Source organism: Lathyrus oleraceus, chromosome 7 (genome assembly GCF_024323335.1).
Source record: "Lathyrus oleraceus cultivar Zhongwan6 chromosome 7, CAAS_Psat_ZW6_1.0, whole genome shotgun sequence".
In the NCBI taxonomy this organism is placed as follows: Eukaryota; Viridiplantae; Streptophyta; class Magnoliopsida; order Fabales; family Fabaceae; genus Lathyrus; species Lathyrus oleraceus.
Window position 1 is genome coordinate 91,616,926 of NC_066585.1, and position 16,394 is coordinate 91,633,319.

At 30.8% G+C, this 16,394-nt stretch overlaps 1 long non-coding RNA gene across 1 annotated transcript; it reads left to right on the plus strand.

Annotated features, from left to right (window-relative positions):
* The first annotated feature begins 10,531 nt into the window (after nucleotides 1–10,531).
* Nucleotides 10,532–14,864, plus strand: LOC127105117 (uncharacterized). The gene is made up of 2 exons (XR_007794905.1): nucleotides 10,532–10,828; nucleotides 14,530–14,864. It is a non-coding gene; the product is annotated as an uncharacterized LOC127105117 (long non-coding RNA).
* Nucleotides 14,865–16,394: the final 1,530 nt, after the last annotated feature.

Sequence of the window (16,394 nt, forward strand, 5' to 3'; positions counted from 1 at the left end):
CATTAGTTTATTGGATACTTAGCTTTCAAAAACTTGTGCTCTCCCAAGCAACATTTAGTGGAGAAGTAGAGGAGTTAAAGATGGTTGAGCTTTTCTCAGTTTGAGCAAAATCAACATTCACTTTTTTACTATGATATGGATAGATAATATATATAATGATCAATTATTGTTTCAACTTTAAGGATTTTCTCTCTTGGTAAAAGAGAAAAACAAACTTTGAATCTGAAAGTTAAGTTTGGGCCTAGTGTTCTTTTAGAAAAGAAATTGTAAATTTTGTTATAAGTTTTTGAGGCCTAATATCGCTAGTGCTGTCTTAGATTGAGACACTATTCTAAATTCTTTTAAACCTTTCTCTGCGATTTAGAAAGGAAAGAGAACACTTGGTTCTGGAAGGAGATAAAAAAATAGAGAAAACTTTAATTTATGAGATATAATTTTTGTTTAAAATGATAAATAATTCTCTACTGTGCTTCATATCAGCATCTCTTACTTTCAACACGTAGCAAATAAAATTAAAATTACTAAATTCAAAAGCAATTATACTTTAAAGAATATAAAGTTATTAGATTATCTACTTTTAGATAGTATCAAAATAATTAATCATTTGTTTCATGTCTGCATGATTCACTTGTTATTGATATTGATGAAGATAGATCATTCACATTGTGTTGTACATGAAAAAAGAATAGTGGCAAATTGTATTCTTTATATGACATAGTTGATAATTTATCTTTTTTAAAAATTGTTACTAAAAAGATCTAGTACATGTAATAACTTGAAATAGGAAACATTATGGTTCATGACTTGTGAATAAAATGGAATCTAAATAATATGAAACATACTTCTAAGGTTCCATAATATAAATATATAAAGAAATTAAGTAGTTCTTGATTTTATGTTTACATTTATACCACCTTGTCTATTCATCCAAAAACTATTTTGTTTGTACTAAAAACATATATGTATATGTGTCAATGGAGAGAATAAGCACACAAAGGATGTGTCTCCATAAAATACCTTTAAATTGAAATAAACAACACGTAACATTGTAATTCAAAGTCTTTTCATTGTAGGATACCTTGAACATTATGTCTTTAATTTTGTCAAATTTTTTCTTGCTTTCTATAACAGAATATATAAAATTCAATTCCTCTAATCTCTCAAAGCAAGTATGACGATACATCATAGATCCAACCTTTACTTGAAACTCTTTGAATTTTGCGTTAGTGAATGCTTTTTGAAATTGGGACTCGGATTTAAAATGGATTACATAAGCTATATCTGTATTAAATGAGCCAAAATCGACCATGTTTTCCTTTTCAATTTTATCGCTCAATGCTTTATCGTATTGTTCAACAAATTGCTTCAATGTTGTCTTTGAATTTACATAGCCATAAAATAATGAGTTCATACTTTCACTTCTTTGTGTCGTTGACATTCCTACCCAAAACGTTTCTCTTACATATATGCAGGAATCCAACAATTTTTCTCATTAAATATCCCTTTCAGCCATTCGATATCCTGAAGTCCAAAATCTTCGATCATTTTTTCCCACATTTGCATGAAATCACTTTTTCTCAAATAGTCATATACAACATCATGCAAAAGTGCTTTGATAGGTTCATAGTCAGAGTTCTTACCTAACTTTTATGGAACCTTTTTCATTAAAAGCCACAAGCACCACCGATGACGAGCGTTTGAAAAAACAATCTCAATTATATTTTTCATGACTTTGTCTTGATCAACAATTATGACATTTGGAGTACGTTCACATATGCATTCTAACCAGGTTGTGATCAACCAAATAAAGGTCTAGTATCCCCGTTCAATAATAAAGCACAATCCAATAATATAGATTGACCATGATGATTTACTCCAACAAAAGAGGCAAAAGGCATGTCATATTTGTTTGTCAAATAAGTGGTATCAAATGTTACAGCTTCATCAAAATATTTATATGGAGTCCTACTTCTCACATTTGTCCAAAATATCTATTACATAATAGAATTTGTTATTTTGCTTTTGCATTCTAAAAAAATAGTTTTGAATTTCCTCAATATCTTCTATCCCAATCATAGTCTCCTTACTTTATCAATATAGTTTCTATAATCTTTTTCACCAAATGTTAGATTCTCCTACCCATTCGTTGCAACAACTAAAGATCAAAAATTTCTACTTATATTAATTACATTGAGTTCTAACCTCCTTTTTAAATGAGGTTCCAAATTCTTACTACTTCTAAAATAATGTGTTTTAGTAAGACTTATATCATGATTATGCTCAAAAATAATTCTTGAATTAGTAACAGTTTCATCTAAGTAAATACATGCATTCAACCTATCCTTAGATTGTGATTTTGTTATAGGATTTGACTTTAAAATATTCTTTGATTTGCTCACATCCTTTGTTTCAGGACTACATGCTAAAGGAAAATATTTTTTTCCATCACTTCCATTTTTGCTATTAAGTTTAATAATTCCAAAATCCATAAACTAACCATAACTCTTATAATTTCGTGAAATTTCAAGAATTAATTTTCGCTTCATATATATTTTTTAGTGTAATTATTGTAAGAGCAAATGATTTCGTGAAGTTTGAAGAATTAATTTTCGCTTCATATAGAATGCTCTTGAAATAAATAATATTTATTGATGTATTCTAAACTAGTGAATTTTATATGAACGATTTGAATTTGATTGAAGGGAAATACTAACGAGTATCTCTGGGCTACTCTCTAGGCGCTTGTTAAGAAATTAAAATAATAAATTCAACATTATTTAAGAGATTAAAAATCTATATATATATTTTAAATATATATATATATTTAATATACTAAAAATATAAATAATCAAATTTTTAAACAATATTATATATATTCAATGAACTAAATCTGAGATATTTCTTTTATTTGAAATTCTTAACAAATATTTCTGGTTTCGAAGAACCGGTTAGCATGACCCTTAATTGAACACCCAAATACATAAAATTTGCATGTTGTGAAATCAAAGTCGCATTTCTCTCCATGTTGCTATCACTGTTCTACTTCCTCAAATCACAAACATTTAAAATCTCATTATTAGTTTCAGTGAGTTGGAGCTTTAACGAAGAAGGAATTCCAACTCTTAAAGTACATATTCAGAATAGGTTTCTAATGAATTCTAAAGTAATTTATTTAATCCTGTTATAGAAAAAAAACATGTTTTAAAATTTTTTGATGAATAATTAATATATTAATTTATATGTAAAAAATATTAGTTATTCAATAAAGTTAACAAATATTTATTTTGTATGATAAAGATTAGTGTTTTAAAATTTGGTCCGAAACACGGTTCGATCTACCACAACTGCGATCAGAAAAAACTGAAACTATTGATGTCATAATTGATATTTGAATTATAAAATAATAGACCTGATAAAAATTGATATGACCCGACCAATTTATTGGTCAAACAAGCAAACAGGTGGATTTCTTGAATTGATATTTTTAGATTTGTTTTTTTAACTCCAACGTTGTCATGGGGAGTAAAAGAAATCTAAAAATGGACATATACAAGATATAATTCGGATTAGCACGGGTCAATCATTTTCTTTTATTAATATTTTTTTTAATTTTTAATTTGTATAAATTGAACTAGCACTCTTGCAATTTAACTAATGATTCATTAGTCCAACCAATAATTCACTAATCCAATAATTTAATTGGATTAATGATTAATTCGAATTTAAAAATATTAATAAAGATTGAAAGGTATCTTTTTATATGTTTAACTCAGATAATCAAAGATGATAAATACACAAGATATAACTAGAAACGAGTTGAAATCTAAATTTATTTAGATTTTAAGATAAAAAGTTTTATTCATAAATTTTTAAATTATTTTTTAACAATATAAGGTTAAATTTAAGTTGGATTTTGTAATTATTTTTATATTATATATTTAAAATAAGGAATCATACTTTACACAAGAATTAACTTGTCATGTACAAATTATAGAAGTGAATTGCTTATAAGTTGGTTAAAATTTCAACAATTTGAATAAAATACGAATAAAGTGTTTAATTATGATGTGACATGATTGTGGTTTTACATACTAAAATTGATTATTTATTTAATATTTTATAATCAATTATGCATTTAGAGATTGATGTTTTTATCAAGAAGTTGTTTATGAAGAGAATTTTTAAGATTGTTGAATAATTGCATCTTCTTCCATAATTAAGAAATTTGTAAAGTGAGTTTCTTATACTTCGATTCGATCCTACAGGTATCATACAATTACTTTTTGGTTTAAGGACGTGTTAACCAATTCACATGGAAGAAGAACTATTTAGTTCAATAAAGATTTGTGAGGAGGCATTTGAAGACATTGTGGTTGACCAATGCACTTTCTTTGGAGACCTTCGATAGAGAGTGACTTCTTTACCCATTTGACGTAGAGGGTTAAGATTGTAATCAATAGTAGAGAGTGCATTGTATAATTTAATACTTCCAAGTTCTAATCTTATATATTATAAGATCATATAGTTAGATATAATGGATATGTGTGGCAAGAATTTTGAGTTTAACAAAACTTTGAATAATCGTAGTAGTGTTGATCAAGTAACTTCAAACACAAGAGGGGGGAATGGTGAATGGTAATATTCAAAATTCAAAAATAATTTATAAAAATCTTTGATTTTCAAAATGTTTATGTTAGTATAAACAAACAAATAGAGAAATAACAACATAATAATGGAAAGAAGAGAGAAATACATCAGAAAGAAAATAAAAAAACAGAAAGTAAATGAGATAATATATATGGTGAAGGCTGCTCTAGGAGATCCACCGAGGCCAACTCATGAGGAGATACTAGAGGAGGAGCAGACACATTTAGATTATGCTCATGATGTCTTGCCTAGATGTCACTATATTGTGGAGATTGCGCAGACAAGCATTAACAGAGGTATTTTTCCTGATGGTTCTGAGGTGAGGAAGGTCCTAGATGCCATTATAACGGAGGCATGAGAGGCATTGATGTATCAGAGACAACATCAGAGGACGAGGGGCTAAGGAGGCCGATGGGCCATATGAGTTCTAGTCCGACATACGTAGTAGTTGATAGTATTTGTACTTTGGATTTATTATCGATTGAATTTTATTTTGACTTATTTCGACTTAATTGTGTATTTCGACTTCATTGTGTATCGACTTGTGAGTTATTTCGACCATATGGATTTATATATGTAATTTTTTGCACATTGATTGTATGGTTTAATGCTCATCACATAACATGATCCTTAACATTTATAAATCGCCATTTTCATCTGAGTAACCATAAAACTAACTTAACTTGTATTGTTCTGATAGGTTACAGAGATGCATCTCCGAATCAATAAATTTTTAAAATGACCCTTTCAAATAGGGATGCATGGAGTATATTTTAAAATATTTTAGAGATGCATATCCGGATCAATTAATATTTTGACTTAAGACAAGGTGCGTCTCCGAAATCTGAGGGGAATTTTGAGTTTTCCATAAAGTGTTTTTCCACCTCATAGGATGGGATAAAAAATTACCATAGAGTTTTAAATCAGCAAGCTCATAATCTGACCCGAAGGGCCATTACTATTGGAAACTCCGTGTATTTTCACAACAATCCCACAAACACTAGTTGTATCTCTATTAACAATTACTTGAAGTAAAAAAAAAAGAATATTTTAAAAGAAATTAAATTGTTAAAGTCGTATGAGTAAAACAGAGGTGCTAATAACAACTCCAATAATAAGAAAATATATCCAATAATGAGTTGTTTTTCATCATACTCAATCTATTTAAATTGTTTATGTCATCACAATTTATCTTGCCACCCCCAAATTTAACGTGGCACTTCCACATTAGCAATGTTTTTATCTTTATGCCCCTTTTTAATAATTCCGGATTTAAAAGTACTCCAGATGTTTTAAAAGATTACCGAATGTTTTACATTTATATGAAGAAATATCGGATATTGCAAAAAAATACCGAATATTTTGAGATTTTTTTGAAGAAATATCGAAAATTTCCAATAAAAAACTTTGTTTTATGGTAATTGCATAAAGAAATATTAGTTTTTTAAAATATCCGATGCATGTATACCGAATGTTTTGAAAAATCCGACAACCTCTAAAACGTAATAGATATTTTAAAAAATCTGATACATACCAAATTTCCGGATATATGAAAAATTCGGTAGGCAGTGGTGAGTTTTGAAAAATTCTTAAGTTTTTGACATTTTTAACAAAATATACCCGATAAAATATATGCATATACTGCAAAAAGTGCTACAATATTAGTTCTGTCTCCATTGGTCAGTGACGGGAGGCAACTGACAATCAAGTTTCAACTTAACCTGAATCCAATGATTGTTGGTAACAAAACCAACCGCAACAATTTTGTGTCTACTCACAACTATGCATGAAAATGTCACTAATGGGAAAAAAGTGATGTTAAGGTTCCTGGACAGCGAGACCAATATAACACTGTATCTAGTATCAATAAGAAATAGGGTAACCCATATCAAGAACCGTTATCCACTTCTCACGACCCTATATACCCAAGATAACTACTCGCAACAAACTCATGATTTTAGATACCGTGTCATAGAACACATTAGAATACATTTGATGGTGTTGATAAACTTCAACATCTAACTGCGTTCGAACTAAAGGCTAGAACTCTTCACCCATCCAAGTAAAGTTGCAATAGCAAGGAAATCACAATTTCCATTTTTACCTACATCAACAATGTCACCAATGTACGGATGTAATAAAATAGGAAACTGAGACAAGTAAAGATGTTTTGAAAATTGGCTAGATGGTTGAAATCCAGTTGGTTTCGTAAATGATATCTTCATAGTCTGACTTCCCTGCAAGCCCTCAACATACTCCCACTAGGAAGGATCATGATGCACATCACTCTCTTGACCCTTTTTACTCTTCTTAATTCCCCTTATTTGGCTTGTACTTCACTGATGGTGGACACATGGAAGTTGTGGAAGGATGTGTTAGTTCCCGAACCTTTTTTCTTCATCACCCTCTAGCCTAAAATATCTAGTGTACTGAAATACCTCTTCAACTTTTTACACTTTTCTTCTAAATCCAATTGTGTCCCACTATTTTCTTGAGTGACCTCATGCTCTTCAATTTATAATTTTTTCCAAAACACATGAATCGATTCTAACAGAACCGTCGCACCTTGTATTTGAAGACTTGGAAGTTGGCATGCACAAGGTAACACATGTTTTGTTCTAATGAAGCAACCACACACATCTTTGTTAGAACCAACAAAATTTACCCTTTCTAGCTCATTTCTAATGTGTTGTATACATTGTATTGCAATGAATCTATGCATTAGGGTGTAAAATGAAGTGTTATAGTGATGCTCAATGTTGGCAATACTTTTTTGAAATAATATTTTGATTGAACCTAGTTGCAACTTTAACATGATATTACAACATCCCAACTTCTGCATAAATCTCCCCTGCTGGTAGTCAACATGTTTTTTAGTCTCCAGTGAGTAGACTTAACCCTAAAATACATAAATGGAAAAAGATGTCATTGTTTTATAATTAGTAATGTAATGTATTCAAATTCACATCGACATATCTGTTCATTGTTGTGATCCTTAAATGAGTGACTCTATTAGTCCATGTAGTAACAAACCTTTCTTTATATGGTGTCAACCATGTTTCGTGCAACTACTGGATAAATAAAGGAATATCAAAACATACAACCTCAAAATTCTTTAGGTGTTCCACAAACTTATACTCCCTATTCGAATACATGATGTTGTTCCATATATCCATAACATGATCTTGCCTGTGTGATTCAACATACTCCTTACACTTCATATTAACATTTTTTTAAATATGGAACAAATACAACATATGAGTTGAGTTTGGGAACAAACTTCCATGACATTCATCAACGCCAATTTCCGACCAGTCACCAAAACCTTCGACAGAAACTTCTCGAAAGCGAACAACTCTTTTAACTTCTATATTGTCCACGTAAAGTTTTCCTCCTTTTTATGTTCCATATAGACAAATCCAACTGAAAACATCAACTTCGTGGATGTAACACCAACAATCTCAAGTAGTGGTAGTTGATACCGGTTTGTTTTGTATGTACAATAAATAATAAACAACTTCCAACCTAGAATCAAATAAATGAAAATTTACATTATCGAGGGATGCAATACCTGCTTGCTTTGTATCTACAATAAAAAGTAAATACGAAATGAAACATGTTCAACAACTTCTCTGAATCAGGATTTGTCCAAAAGATATCATAAACAACATTTGTATCGTCCCTGGTTCTGGTCCAATATATTTATTTCTCTTCATGAATAAGGATCAACATATGTTGCATTTCAGTCAACAGACCTCTCTTGCTCGTCTTGTATGTATATATTTCCTTATACACCTCGGTAACACTCGTGAGGTCTTCTGGATATCTATATTTTAAAACAGCTATTATGTACTTGAGAGCCATATAGTATTTTGTCATGTCATTCACAAACTGTCTTTCATCATCTTTGAAACGACATAATATGTCATGGTCATCTAAGTCCTTAGCTAGTTTATGATTGTGAAACCCACAACTAACCATAACATTCCAACCGCTACCACATGGCACAAGTCTCAACATAAATGAACATTTAACTTTCATACTATAACTGTCTTCAAATGAATCCTTCCTTTTGCAGTTCCCTCCTTTTTCACAACCTATAATCAATTTATCTTTCCTCTCTCTGATCCCATTTGCGGTATCAAAATGAATAATACAATAATAATATCATGTTGTTTACCAAAGGACTGCGCCCATGCTAACACGTAATATCGAAAGGGAAATATCTGTCATTTACAACATATACAAAATAAATTATCAATGTCAGAAATGCCGAAAGCCTATTAAGTATTGAACAAGTTAAAAATAAAATATGAAAGTAAAACATACAACATATGTGGTGAAAGATTGTGTAAAATTTGTAGTAGAACCATCAGGATCTGGACCACACAAATGAAGCATTTTGAACTACCTGATTTTTTACATTATTGCAAAAAATTTGATATATTGAAATTTTCAAGATATCTGCAAGTTTTTATCTATATCCGTAAGAGATATAGATTTCCCCCAAAATACTAGTTTTTTCAAAAAATCCGATATAAATGTACTGAATTTTTTAAAATATGCGGTAAAAATACAATAAATTTATACAAAATACCGATAAGTGTAGTAAAATATTGGATTTTTTTGAAAATATACGGTGAAAATGCAAAAAATACAGAACTTTTTAGAAAAATCGATAAAAACTCATATCGATATTTTTAAAATATTCGGTAAAATTGCATAAATTTCTCCTTTTCCAAAAACTTTCTTACTTGATTTTTTTACAACTATCAGATTTTTTAAATTTTTTATCAGTTCTCAAAAGTGAATATTTTTTACCGAATATAAAAATTTGAAAGATAAATAATAGAAAAAAGATCTTTGCCATTATAAAAATATATGAGAGTCCTAGGTTAAATTTGAGAGTGACAAAATAAGTTCTCAATCACAAAGTCACAACTTAAAAGGTAAGAAACAAATAAAAAAAAAATCCACAATTTAACTTTTATTATTAAACATATAATATATAATATTTATATTAAGAGTAATTCTAACTTATGTCCTAAGAGCCCACGATAAGAAACCTATAAATAAAAAGTGTGTTAAAAAAAGCGAAAAACTTAATTATCAAATTTTAATAAAATCAATCCATAATTTCTAATAATTTATTTTTTATATTTAACTTTTAATTTATGTCTTTAGGATACATGTTATATTAGTCTTATATTAACTATGAAATAAATTAAAATATCAGTTATATTTAAATACTATTAATATATTAACAATTTTTTTTACCTTAAATGTTTTAAAGATAGTTTACTCTCTGAAATATTGTATTTTCAAATATCGATATTAATAAAATAAAAAAATAATGAATTATTCGATATAATTATCATTTTATTGTTATTAATATCTCAAATAATAAATAATCAATGATATTTTTTTGTGTGAGATAAATTAATTTATTTAATTTATGATGAGTTGTCATAAAAATTTGTTATAAATTAATATAAAATAATCGGTTTAGAAGAAATTAATAAAATAATATATCCCAAAATTATATATTTAATTATAATTATGAAAAATTTGTTATAAGAAATATATTTTACAAACGGAACAAATACAAATTTTCATACTTTTAAATATTTTCTTATAGATATTAATTTATAAAATATAGCGATTTAAAAAAAAATTTAATCATTAAATTTAAGTTATATATTTTTCATTTATAAAAACAATTTAAGTCTACACAGATAGTTTACCTAATTGTAACTTTCTTAATGTATAATATTTATAATTTAAGTGATTAAAATGAAAATATAAAATAAAATAAAATGAAGAGTTTAATTGTTAGGCCGAATATTCAACAAAAATGATTAACTAATACTTAATACATATTCAACATTAAAATTTAGCCTAGTTGTTAATAGTGCACCAGTTTGTTGAATCCGGGTTGTGACTTGTGCAGACCCGTTTCAGTATCGATCACTCACACCCTCCGTTTCCTCTTCCGACTCGCGCTACACTCACACCCTCCGTTTCCTCTTCCGACTCGCGCTACACTCACACCCTCCGTTTCCTCTTCCGACTCGCGCTACACTCACACCCTCCGTTTCCTCTTCCGATTCGCGCTACACTCACACCCTCCGTTTCCTCTTCCGATTCGCGCTAGGTTACGTTGATTTCGAATCCCACAAAGGTAATTCATTCCCAAAACTCTACTCGCGCTGAGTATCATTTTATATGCACTTATGTTAATGTTTAGGGTTTTAGGGTTTAGGGTATTTGGATTTAGGGGATGGCAAATTATGTTAATTTTTATGTGCTTTATTAGCTGTCTCTGATGGAGTGTGGTTTTTTGAAGCTCTGTTGGTCATGCTGCGATTAGCTTTGTTACTATAAGATGCTGTGATGCTATTCATCACATAGCTCTATGGGTGCTAGTAGTAGTAGCAGGAGGAATCAATGTTGGTTTTTTAATCTGTTTCATAATTCTGTTTTGAGATTGGTGAGAAGAGTAGATCTCTGTTACATATATAAGATATAATTACCTGCTAATACCATAGTCTTTTTTGCTGGTTTGTTTAAGCTAAATAGATATCTTTAAAATCAAATCATGCTTTTGTATCAAATTTTGAAATATCTTCCCGCATATATAGAATTAATTGTATATGTAGTTACTTGACTGGGTATTAATGTATCATGCTTTAACAAGTAAAAAAGTTTATTTAATGGTTGGTATTTTCGTATATATTTAAGGAAATTATCATTTGAACTATTGGTTAATATACAGATTAGAAAGTTTGATGTATTTAAATTAGTATAATCGCACCACCCGATTGAATAATTTCATACAACTTGATCTGATGCAATTGTTTTTAGAGAATTACATATATGTTAATGCTTGATACTTGTGAATTGAGAGGATATGAGGGTGGATTGAACAAAAGTGGATATTTGTTGAACAAAAGGGTATTCAGAATAAGGATATGAAGAATCCCTCTCATTCTTCTCTGTTGCTTAAGGCTTATGGCGCGCAACTCACATCATAACTGACAAGTGTCTGTAGAGGTAGAAGATTCTTTTTGTGTGCTTGAAGCAAGGTGATTGAATGATGAAGCCCAACATGATCATGTCTTGATGTCCATATTTTCCAGAGTCTTGCATATGAAGCGTTAAACTAACTTGAGATCCAATGCAGTGCAAGTATAGAGGTCTAGCCCTATCAAGTGATCAGAAGACTTATGACCACTTGACTGAATAAGCGAAGCAGGAAAGTTATAGACAAGTGTAATCAATTGATCAAAGATACCTTTGATCAACTAATTAAGGGTAAAGATCAAGCTAGGTATATGATAAGCACATGAGTTTTATTTGAATAAAAATCATGAATATCCTAATTGAAAATTAGAAGGAAAATAAAGAGCTAAAAAATTCAATTAATTCCTAATTAAACCTAAACATGTACGAAGCTGTTTTTGTTTTAAATATATTTTCAAGTATTTTTAAAGTGTATAAAACATATGTATTTATGAATTAAAATGCATTTAGGATGACAAAACTAGAATTAGTTAAAAAATAATTGATTATTGAAAACACAAGTCCTGCAGGGGGTATGCAATAAACTGGGGGTGTGGCCCTGGCCATCGAGGCGTTGGGCTTAGCCAGAAACCCAATGAAATGTTGTTGAAGTAGCCTGGTTCAGGAGGGGGTATGTTGAGAAAATTATGGGTGCATGGGCATATGGTTCTATGTGTTTCAATCAGCCAGGCCCACCATGCAATAAACCAAGATTGATGGGAGTGCAGGCATCAAATCAAAGCATTCCTTTGTTTCACTTGTTCAGACCTCTTTCTCTCACTGGCGCTCTACTCCGTCGCGCCGAAGGTGGAAGAGTTGATCCCAACCACCAAATAACCTCCTCATATTACTTGTCACAACATCCTCTCCCTCAATATCACCTCAATTTCATTTGAAGCCTCACTAAAACCTCTGAAAAGAGCTAAACCTTCAAGAACCTTAACTATTGAAACTGAAATTAAATTGAAACAAAGGCTCGAACGAAGCTCAAACCTTAGGGGTTTGTCTCCTCTACAGAGTGGCTACATGGCAGTAACACAATTAGGATAAGGAAGAGAAGTTAGGACGACCAACCTACAAGGCAGAGGCGAGCCTTGGTGCTCTGTTGAAGACGAATATGATGGAGGTACAAATCACAGAAACCCAAAGATATTTAGGTGCTTATTTCAAACTCTTCCAAGCCTCTTTGCTGCAGTTCTTCTTCTTCTTCTCAAACTCTAGTCCTTAGGGTTGTGATTACTGATGTTGTTGTATGTTATACATGTGAGTGAGAGGAGAGTGCTTGAGAGTGGTGATTGATGATGAATTGTTGCAGAGAGTTCAAATAGGGAGAGAGAAATCAAAAGGATGAGAATTTTCAGTGAGTTTGTGGAATTTTGTAGCAAATGATCCTTGTTGATGATTGATCATGCTGATGAGAATATATAGAATGAGGGTTGCAACTGAATCGGGTAAAGTTTTGGGGTAGGTTGTTACAAGTTAGGGCATACGTGAAAGTTAGTAGTTCAAGGGAGAAAGTTAGTTAATGATGCTAACTCTGTTAGTCATCTGTTAGAAGTGAATCCAATTAGTTATTTGGATAGTAAATGAGGTGTTATGCATTATTATGAAGTTGACAATTAGATGTTGTCAAGTGCAGAGGTTAGAAAGTTAGTGATTAAAAAAATCATGTTAGTTAGGTGTTACCAAAAATAATTTGATATGTAGCTTGAAAGAATTTGAACTGTGACCAACAATGATAACTTGCAGGTGTTATGAAACTGAATATCCGTATGTTAGCATTTACAATCAGAAAAATCAGTTAATTGTTTTTGAATTAGAATGTTACTTGTTATTGGTTAGTGGTTGTTAGTAATTTCAACTTGTTACAATTAGAGTAAATCGATGTTAGATGAACCTGCTAGTGTTATGAGGTTATTAAAGTTAGTGTTAATGAATTGGAGGCTTGTTAGATGCAGTTAGTTATTACAATTGGGGGTTGTTAGTGAAGAATCATGAAGTTATTAGTTAGTGTATGATAGTGATGATTAGAGGTTAAGTTAGTAAATTATGAAATTGTTTGAATATGGAAATGCTAGACTGTTGATGGAAACTGTTAGTAGCAGTTAGTAATAATTGTGAACAAAGTTAGAACAAAAATGTTAGTGAGTTAGAATAGAGTTATGTTGAATTGAAGTTTGAAGTTTTAACAACAATCAGATGGTGTCAGGAGCTTTGGTTGATTGCTATGAGGTCAAAAATTTAGATGGAAAACCGATTATGAGAACTATGCAGGTTAATTGTTTGTGTTGCTGTATTGAAGTCCAACTGTTATGAATATCACAAACTAGTGGCATTGATTTGTGTTAATGGGATTAATATGCCATGAAGCTAACATGTTAGTGAAAATGCATGAATTGTTAGCTTCAAATATGAATGATACTGATCTTTCAATGTTATTTCAATTGAATCAAAAACCAATTAAAACTATATGTTAAATTAGCTTGGATTGGATGTTAGTGATTAGGGTTATATTAACTTGTTAATGAATTGTGCTAAGTGAATTGTTATTGGTATTGTGTCAATAACTTAGCCATAATGTGTTTGAATTTTAGGGAGGTTAGAAGCATACCTATACTGATTAGATCATGTTGGTTAGTTTGAACTGGTTTTGTTAGGTTTAAATGTGTGTGTATACATTGAGTAGCCATGACTTATTTAATTGCATGTTGTGTAAGTCATGTAAATGTACTTAATATCATTGTCCTGGATTATGATGAAATGCATATGTATGGTGCTTATGTTATTGATTATGTATGTATGTTTGGTGTGATTTTGCAGGGATGGTATGGGCTTGAAATGAGGATATGCTCATGAAGATTTTGGTCAAGGCATGGAATTAAGACATGGGTCAAGGAACATGTTATGGCACATAAACATTTTTTTTCTTTGAAAGACACCAATGGTCATAAAAAGCTTGAAGGTTTTGGAGGGATGCCTTAGAATAGGTTTTAGATTTAGGTAGTTGACTATGATCACTGTTTGACCAAAAAGTAAATAGTTGACCAAAAGTCAACTTTAGGTAAAAATGTGTAATTTCGCGTGTAAACTTGTAATTTGGATCTTTTTGTCCTGAAATGGAAGTTTTTGGTAATGAAATGGCCTTTTGAAATGAATTGTGTAAGTAACTTGTGTCTCCCTCCAAAATTGAATCTAAATTTGATCTTGTATTTGAATGGCTTTGCATATTGATTTTGCTTCTTCAAATTTATATGTTCCTTGATGCAATCCCATCATAATCAAAGAACATAACTATTAGTAAAAGATGGCCAATGAACCAAGCTTGCAAACCATAACCCGATGTCTTGTTTCTTAAATAAGAAGTAACATTTGAATCAAATGATGCCAAAAAATGAAATTATGGATGAATGTCTTATGATGGATGATTATGTCATGTGAATATGCAGATACAATGAGCCATGAGCCAAATGAAATGAAAAAAAGCAGGGCAAATTTTGGGGTATGACAAGTGTGCTTCTCTAAATTTCAGACATAAAGAAATAGTAGGAGCAAACAAATTACCCGGTACAATGGTGAGAGTTCTAGAACCAAGACATATGCAACTAGAAGGGAGGGTACTCACAGTCACCAAGAACATAACCACAATGTTAAAGAGGAGGCAATTAGTAAAGCCTCTATGAGAAACAACAAAGCTAATAACCTGGTCTAAAAGGATAAAAAAGGTAATGGTACCTGGCCAAAAGAGGTGAAGATTAGCTGGCAAAATAAGCAAGACGAGATTCCTCGATGTAAGAACAAATTTGAGATTAACATTAATAATGGTACTATAAAGGTCAATCATAGTAATCATAGTGAACACAATTAGATTAGAAGGAATTTCACTTATCTTCGAGAAAATTGAAAGTTCGATCAAACCATAACGACTAAAAAGAAGAAGAACTGAACCTAATGAAGGAATTCTTATACGAACCATCGTGAACGACAATTCCACCAAGCAAATTGAGAAGGATGAAGATACAACCTACAAAACAACGATTAATCAATATTACTTTGTTTTGGACCAAACCAGAAACATAGTGAAGAACCAAAAGAATTATCATATAAAAAACACCTAATTGCAAGGGGATAGTCAGCAAAGACAATGTTACTCAACATGAAAACAATGGAATTGTAATCATAAATATTGATGCTAACTTGGAGATAGAAGGGAAGTGACACATGGGAGAAATCTTAACCATGGACGATGACTCGATAGCTGAAGCAACTTCGACTCAATAGAGGTATGGAAAATCCAACCTTAGTAGAAGCGCAAGGTGTGTTAAATTCTACGAAATTGACTAAGGATATGAAGCTCAATCGCATCATGGTGCACACTGATTGTAATTCTCTATTTGAAATGTTGTAGAGCCATCAGATAAACAGGGAGAAGAGCAAGATACAAATAGAACTCATTTGGGAGTTTTGATTAGGGACATAAACAAAGCCCTAAACGGGTTTCCTATAGCTAAAATCCATCATGTGGATAAAGCTTGGGAATTTCTTAATGAACCCTATGTATTAATAGGGCACCACATCATAATACAAAATCCCCCCTCTAAACGCACCTTGAGAAAATAGAATTTCGACTTTATGTAAAAAAACTATGCAGATGCATCTTTGTGTATATTCCAGAGATGCATCTTCAG